Below are 8,452 nucleotides of genomic sequence, written 5' to 3'. Positions count from 1 at the left end.
GGAGCAACACAACTGGTATGTACAGGGACGCCTTAATCCGCTTAACCATCACGACCGGACATAAGGAAGTGATAGCCGAGGCTATTTGAACCACTTCCCCGCCGGCACTCGGATGGTAATCTTGAGTATAGCATTTTATCAAATCACCTCATTCTTTGGGGCACACGTGAGGAACACAAATGCAAACAAGCCTGAATGGTCCCCAGGACTATATACAACTGAAAACTCACACCCCAGAAGTGACTCGAACCCATACTCCCAGGAGCAACACAACTGGTATGTACAGGGACGCCTTAATCCGCTTGACCATCACGACCGGACATAATGAAGTGATAGCCGAGGCTATTTGAACCACTTCCCCGCCGGCACTCGGATGGTAATCTTGGGCATAGCATTTTATCAAATCAGCTCTTTCTTTGGGGCACACGTGAGGAACACAAATGCAAACAAGCCTGAATGGTCCCCAGGACTATATACAACTGAAAACTCACACCCCAGAAGTGACTCGAACCCATACTCCCAGGAGCAACACAACTGGTATGTACAGGGACGCCTTAATCCGCTTGACCATCACGACCGGACATAAGGAAGTGATAGCCGAGGCTATTTGAACCACTTCCCCGCCGGCACTCGGATGGTAATCTTGGGCATAGCATTTTATCAAATCACCTCATTCTTTGGGGTACACGTGAGGAACACAAATGCAAACAAGCCTGAATGGTCCCCAGGACTATATACAACTGAAAACTCACACCCCAGAAGTGACTCGAACCCATACTCCCAGGAGCAACACAACTGGTATGTACAGGGACGCCTTAATCCACTTGACCATCACGACCGGACATAAGGAAGTGATAGCCGAGGCTATTTGAACCACTTCCCCGCCGGCACTCGGATGGTAATCTTGGGCATAGCATTTTATCAAATCACCTCATTCTTTGGGGCACACGTGAGGAACACAAATGCAAACAAGCCTGAATGGTCCCAAGGACTATATACAACTGAAAACTCACACCCCAGAAGTGACTCGAACCCATACTGCCAGGAGCAATGCAACTGGTATGTACAGGGACGCCTTAATCCGCTTGACCATCACGACCGGACTAAGGAAGTGATAGCCGGATCTATTTGAACCACTTCCCCGCCGGCACTTGGATGGTAATCTTGGGCATAGCATTTTATCAAATCACCTCATTCTTTGGGGCACACGTGAGGAACACAAATGCAAACAAGCCTGAATGGTCCCCAGGACTATATACAACTGAAAACTCACACCCCAGAAGTGACTCGAACCCATACTCCCAGGAGCAACACAACTGGTATGTACAGGGACGCCTTAATCCGCTTGACCATCACGACCGGACATAAGGAAGTGATAGCCGAGGCTATTTGAACCACTTCCCCGCCGGCACTCGGATGGTAATCTTGAGTATAGCATTTTATCAAATCACCTCATTCTTTGGGGCACACGTGAGGAACACAAATGCAAACAAGCCTGAATGGTCCCCAGGACTATATACAACTGAAAACTCACACCCCAGAAGTGACTCGAACCCATACTCCCAGGAGCAACACAACTGGTATGTACAGGGACGCCTTAATCCGCTTGACCATCACGACCGGACATAATGAAGTGATAGCCGAGGCTATTTGAACCACTTCCCCGCCGGCACTCGGATGGTAATCTTGGGCATAGCATTTTATCAAATCAGCTCTTTCTTTGGGGCACACGTGAGGAACACAAATGCAAACAAGCCTGAATGGTCCCCAGGACTATATACAACTGAAAACTCACACCCCAGAAGTGACTCGAACCCATACTCCCAGGAGCAACACAACTGGTATGTACAGGGACGCCTTAATCCGCTTGACCATCACGACCGGACATAAGGAAGTGATAGCCGAGGCTATTTGAACCACTTCCCCGCCGGCACTCAGATGGTAATCTTGGGCATAGCATTTTATCAAATCACCTCATTCTTTGGGGTACACGTGAGGAACACAAATGCAAACAAGCCTGAATGGTCCCCAGGACTATATACAACTGAAAACTCACACCCCAGAAGTGACTCGAACCCATACTCCCAGGAGCAACACAACTGGTATGTACAGGGACGCCTTAATCCGCTTGACCATCACGACCGGACATAAGGAAGTGATAGCCGAGGCTATTTGAACCACTTCCCCGCCGGCACTCGGATGGTAATCTTGGGCATAGCATTTTATCAAATCACCTCATTCTTTGGGGCACACGTGAGGAACACAAATGCAAACAAGCCTGAATGGTCCCCAGGACTATATACAACTGAAAACTCACACCCCAGAAGTGACTCGAACGCATACTCCGAGGTGCAACACAACTGGTATGTACAGGGACGCCTTAGTCCGCTTGACCATCACGACCACATAAGGAAGTGATAGCCGAGGCTATTTGAACCACTTCCCCGCCGGCACTCGGATGGTAATCTTGGGCATAGCATTTTATCAAATCACCTCATTCTTTGGGGCACACGTGAGGAACACAAATGCAAACAAGCCTGAATGGTCCCCAGGACTATATACAACTGAAAACTCACACCCCAGAAGTGACTCGAACCCATACTCCCAGGAGCAACACAACTGGTATGTACAGGGACGCCTTAATCCGCTTGACCATCACGACCGGACATAATGAAGTGATAGCCGAGGCTATTTGAACCACTTCCCCGCCGGCACTCGGATGGTAATCTTGGGCATAGCATTTTATCAAATCAGCTCTTTCTTTGAGGCACACGTGAGGAACACAAATGCAAACAAGCCTGAATGGTCCCCAGGACTATATACAACTGAAAACTCACACCCCAGAAGTGACTCGAACCCATACTCCCAGGAGCAACACAACTGGTATGTACAGGGACGCCTTAATCCGCTTGACCATCACGACCGGACATAAGGAAGTGATAGCCGAGGCTATTTGAACCACTTCCCCGCCGGCACTCGGATGGTAATCTTGGGCATAGCATTTTATCAAATCACCTCATTCTTTGGGGTACACGTGAGGAACACAAATGCAAACAAGCCTGAATGGTCCCCAGGACTATATACAACTGAAAACTCACACCCCAGAAGTGACTCGAACCCATACTCCCAGGAGCAACACAACTGGTATGTACAGGGACGCCTTAATCCGCTTGACCATCACGACCGGACATAAGGAAGTGACAGCCGAGGCTATTTGAACCACTTCCCCGCCGGCACTCGGATGGTAATCTTGGGCATAGCATTTTATCAAATCACCTCATTCTTTGGGGCACACGTGAGGAACACAAATGCAAACAAGCCTGAATGGTCCCCAGGACTATATACAACTGAAAACTCACACCCCAGAAGTGACTCGAACGCATACTCCGAGGTGCAACACAACTGGTATGTACAGGGACGCCTTAGTCCGCTTGACCATCACGACCACATAAGGAAGTGATAGCCGAGGCTATTTGAACCACTTCCCCGCCGGCACTCGGATGGTAATCTTGGGCATAGCATTTTATCAAATCACCTCATTCTTTGGGGCACACGTGAGGAACACAAATGCAAACAAGCCTGAATGGTCCCCAGGACTATATACAACTGAAAACTCACACCCCAGAAGTGACTCGAACCCATACTCCCAGGAGCAACACAACTGGTATGTACAGGGACGCCTTAATCCGCTTGACCATCACGACCGGACATAAGGAAGTGATAGCCGAGGCTATTTGAACCACTTCCCCGCCGGCACTCGGATGGTAATCTTGGGCATAGCATTTTATCAAATCACCTCATTCTTTGGGGTACACGTGAGGAACACAAATGCAAACAAGCCTGAATGGTCCCCAGGACTATATACAACTGAAAACTCACACCCCAGAAGTGACTCGAACCCATACTCCCAGGAGCAACACAACTGGTATGTACAGGGACGCCTTAATCCGCTTGACCATCACGACCGGACATAAGGAAGTGATAGCCGAGGCTATTTGAACCACTTCCCCGCCGGCACTCGGATGGTAATCTTGGGCATAGCATTTTATCAAATCACCTCATTCTTTGGGGCACACGTGAGGAACACAAATGCAAACAAGCCTGAATGATCCCAAGGACTATATACAACTGAAAACTCACACCCCAGAAGTGACTCGAACCCATACTGCCAGGAGCAATGCAACTGGTATGTACAGGGACGCCTTAATCCGCTTGACCATCACGACCGGACTAAGGAAGTGATAGCCGGATCTATTTGAAGTACTTCCCCGCCGGCACTTGGATGGTAATCTTGGGCATAGCATTTTATCAAATCACCTCATTCTTTGGGGCACACGTGAGGAACACAAATGCAAACAAGCCTGAATGGTCCCCAGGACTATATACAACTGAAAACTCACACCCCAGAAGTGACTCGAACCCATACTCCCAGGAGCAACACAACTGGTATGTACAGGGACGCCTTAATCCGCTTGACCATCACGACCGGACATAAGGAAGTGATAGCCGAGGCTATTTGAACCACTTCCCCGCCGGCACTCGGATGGTAATGTTGAGTATAGCATTTTATCAAATCACCTCATTCTTTGGGGCACACGTGAGGAACACAAATGCAAACAAGCCTGAATGGTCCCCAGGACTATATACAACTGAAAACTCACACCCCAGAAGTGACTCGAACCCATACTCCCAGGAGCAACACAACTGGTATGTACAGGGACGCCTTAATCCGCTTGACCATCACGACCGGACATAATGAAGTGATAGCCGAGGCTATTTGAACCACTTCCCCGCCGGCACTCGGATGGTAATCTTGGGCATAGCATTTTATCAAATCAGCTCTTTCTTTGGGGCACACGTGAGGAACACAAATGCAAACAAGCCTGAATGGTCCCCAGGACTATATACAACTGAAAACTCACACCCCAGAAGTGACTCGAACCCATACTCCCAGGAGCAACACAACTGGTATGTACAGGGACGCCTTAATCCGCTTGACCATCACGACCGGACATAAGGAAGTGATAGCCGAGGCTATTTGAACCACTTCCCCGCCGGCACTCGGATGGTAATCTTGGGCATAGCATTTTATCAAATCACCTCATTCTTTGGGGTACACGTGAGGAACACAAATGCAAACAAGCCTGAATGGTCCCCAGGACTATATACAACTGAAAACTCACACCCCAGAAGTGACTCGAACCCATACTCCCAGGAGCAACACAACTGGTATGTACAGGGACGCCTTAATCCGCTTGACCATCACGACCGGACATAATGAAGTGATAGCCGAGGCTATTTGAACCACTTCCCCGCCGGCACTCGGATGGTAATCTTGGGCATAGCATTTTATCAAATCACCTCATTCTTTGGGGCACACGTGAGGAACACAAATGCAAACAAGCCTGAATGGTCCCCAGGACTATATACAACTGAAAACTCACACCCCAGAAGTGACTCGAACGCATACTCCGAGGTGCAACACAACTGGTATGTACAGGGACGCCTTAGTCCGCTTGACCATCACGACCACATAAGGAAGTGACAGCCGAGGCTATTTGAACCACTTCCCCGCCGGCACTCGGATGGTAATCTTGGGCATAGCATTTTATCAAATCACCTCATTCTTTGGGCACACGTGAGGAACACAAATGCAAACAAGCCTGAATGGTCCCCAGGACTATATACAACTGAAAACTCACACCCCAGAAGTGACTCGAACCCATACTCCCAGGAGCAACACAACTGGTATGTACAGGGACGCCTTAATCTGCTTGACCATCACGACCGGACATAAGGAAGTGATAGCCGAGGCTATTTGAACCACTTCCCCGCCGGCACTCGGATGGTAATCTTGGGCATAGCATTTTATCAAATCACCTCATTCTTTGGGGCACACGTGAGGAACACAAATGCAAACAAGCCTGAATGGTCCCCAGGACTATATACAACTGAAAACTCACACCCTAGAAGTGACTCGAACCCATACTCCCAGGAGCAACACAACTGGTATGTACAGGGATGCCTTAATCCGCTTGACCATCACGACCGGACATAAGGAAGTGATAGCCGAGGCTATTTGAACCACTTCCCCTCCGACACTCGGATGGTAATCTTGGGCATAGCATTTTATCAGATCACCTCATTCTTTGGGGCACACGTGAGGAACACAAATGCAAACAAGCCTGAATGGTCCCCAGGACTATATACAACTGAAAACTCACACCCCAGAAGTGACTCGAACCCATACTCCCAGGAGCAACACAACTGGTATGTACAGGGACGCCTTAATCCGCTTGACCATCACGACCGGACATAAGGAAGTGATAGCCGAGGCTATTTGAACCACTTCCCCGCCGGCACTCGGATGGTAATCTTGGGCATAGCATTTTATCAAATCAGCTCTTTCTTTGGGGCACACGTGAGGAACACAAATGCAAACAAGCCTGAATGGTCCCCAGGACTATATACAACTGAAAACTCACACCCCAGAAGTGACTCGAACCCATACTCCCAGGAGCAACACAACTGGTATGTACAGGGACGCCTTAATCCGCTTGACCATCACGACCGGACATAAGGAAGTGATAGCCGAGGCTATTTGAACCACTTCCCCGCCGGCACTCGGATGGTAATCTTGGGCATAGCATTTTATCAAATCACCTCATTCTTTGGGGTACACGTGAGGAACACAAATGCAAACAAGCCTGAATGGTCCCCAGGACTATATACAACTGAAAACTCACACCCCAGAAGTGACTCGAACCCATACTCCCAGGAGCAACACAACTGGTATGTACAGGGACGCCTTGATCCGCTTGACCATCACGACCGGACATAAGGAAGTGATAGCCGAGGCTATTTGAACCACTTCCCCGCCGGCACTCGGATGGTAATCTTGGGCATAGCATTTTATCAAATCACCTCATTCTTTGGGGCACACGTGAGGAACACAAATGCAAACAAGCCTGAATGGTCCCCAGGACTATATACAACTGAAAACTCACACCCCAGAAGTGACTCGAACGCATACTCCGAGGTGCAACACAACTGGTATGTACAGGGACGCCTTAGTCCGCTTGACCATCACGACCACATAAGGAAGTGATAGCCGAGGCTATTTGAACCACTTCCCCGCCGGCACTCGGATGGTAATCTTGGGCATAGCATTTTATCAAATCACCTCATTCTTTGGGGCACACGTGAGGAACACAAATGCAAACAAGCCTGAATGGTCCCCAGGACTATATACAACTGAAAACTCACACCCCAGAAGTGACTCGAACCCATACTCCCAGGAGCAACACAACTGGTATGTACAGGGACGCCTTAATCTGCTTGACCATCACGACCGGACATAAGGAAGTGATAGCCGAGGCTATTTGAACCACTTCCCCGCCGGCACTCGGATGGTAATCTTGGGCATAGCATTTTATCAAATCACCTCATTCTTTGGGGCACACGTGAGGAACACAAATGCAAACAAGCCTGAATGGTCCCCAGGACTATATACAACTGAAAACTCACACCCTAGAAGTGACTCGAACCCATACTCCCAGGAGCAACACAACTGGTATGTACAGGGACGCCTTAATCCGCTTGACCATCACGACCGGACATAATGAAGTGATAGCCGAGGCTATTTGAACCACTTCCCCGCCGGCACTCGGATGGTAATCTTGGGCATAGCATTTTATCAAATCAGCTCTTTCTTTGGGGCACACGTGAGGAACACAAATGCAAACAAGCCTGAATGGTCCCCAGGACTATATACAACTGAAAACTCACACCCCAGAAGTGACTCGAACCCATACTCCCAGGAGCAACACAACTGGTATGTACAGGGACGCCTTAATCCGCTTGACCATCACGACCGGACATAAGGAAGTGATAGCCGAGGCTATTTGAACCACTTCCCCGCCGGCACTCGGATGGTAATCTTGGGCATAGCATTTTATCAAATCACCTCATTCTTTGGGGTACACGTGAGGAACACAAATGCAAACAAGCCTGAATGGTCCCCAGGACTATATACAACTGAAAACTCACACCCCAGAAGTGACTCGAACCCATACTCCCAGGAGCAACACAACTGGTATGTACAGGGACGCCTTAATCCGCTTGACCATCACGACCGGACATAAGGAAGTGATAGCCGAGGCTATTTGAACCACTTCCACGCCGGCACTCGGATGGTAATCTTGGGCATAGCATTTTATCAAATCACCTCATTCTTTGGGGCACACGTGAGGAACACAAATGCAAACAAGCCTGAATGGTCCCCAGGACTATATACAACTGAAAACTCACACCCCAGAAGTGACTCGAACGCATACTCCGAGGTGCAACACAACTGGTATGTACAGGGACGCCTTAGTCCGCTTGACCATCACGACCACATAAGGAAGTGATAGCCGAGGCTATTTGAACCACTTCCCCGCCGGCACTCGGA

This window comes from Procambarus clarkii, chromosome 31 (genome assembly GCF_040958095.1).
Source record: "Procambarus clarkii isolate CNS0578487 chromosome 31, FALCON_Pclarkii_2.0, whole genome shotgun sequence".
Classification (NCBI taxonomy): domain Eukaryota; kingdom Metazoa; phylum Arthropoda; class Malacostraca; order Decapoda; family Cambaridae; genus Procambarus; species Procambarus clarkii.
The sequence above is the reverse complement of the archived record's forward strand: the minus strand, read 5'-3'. Positions refer to the sequence as shown.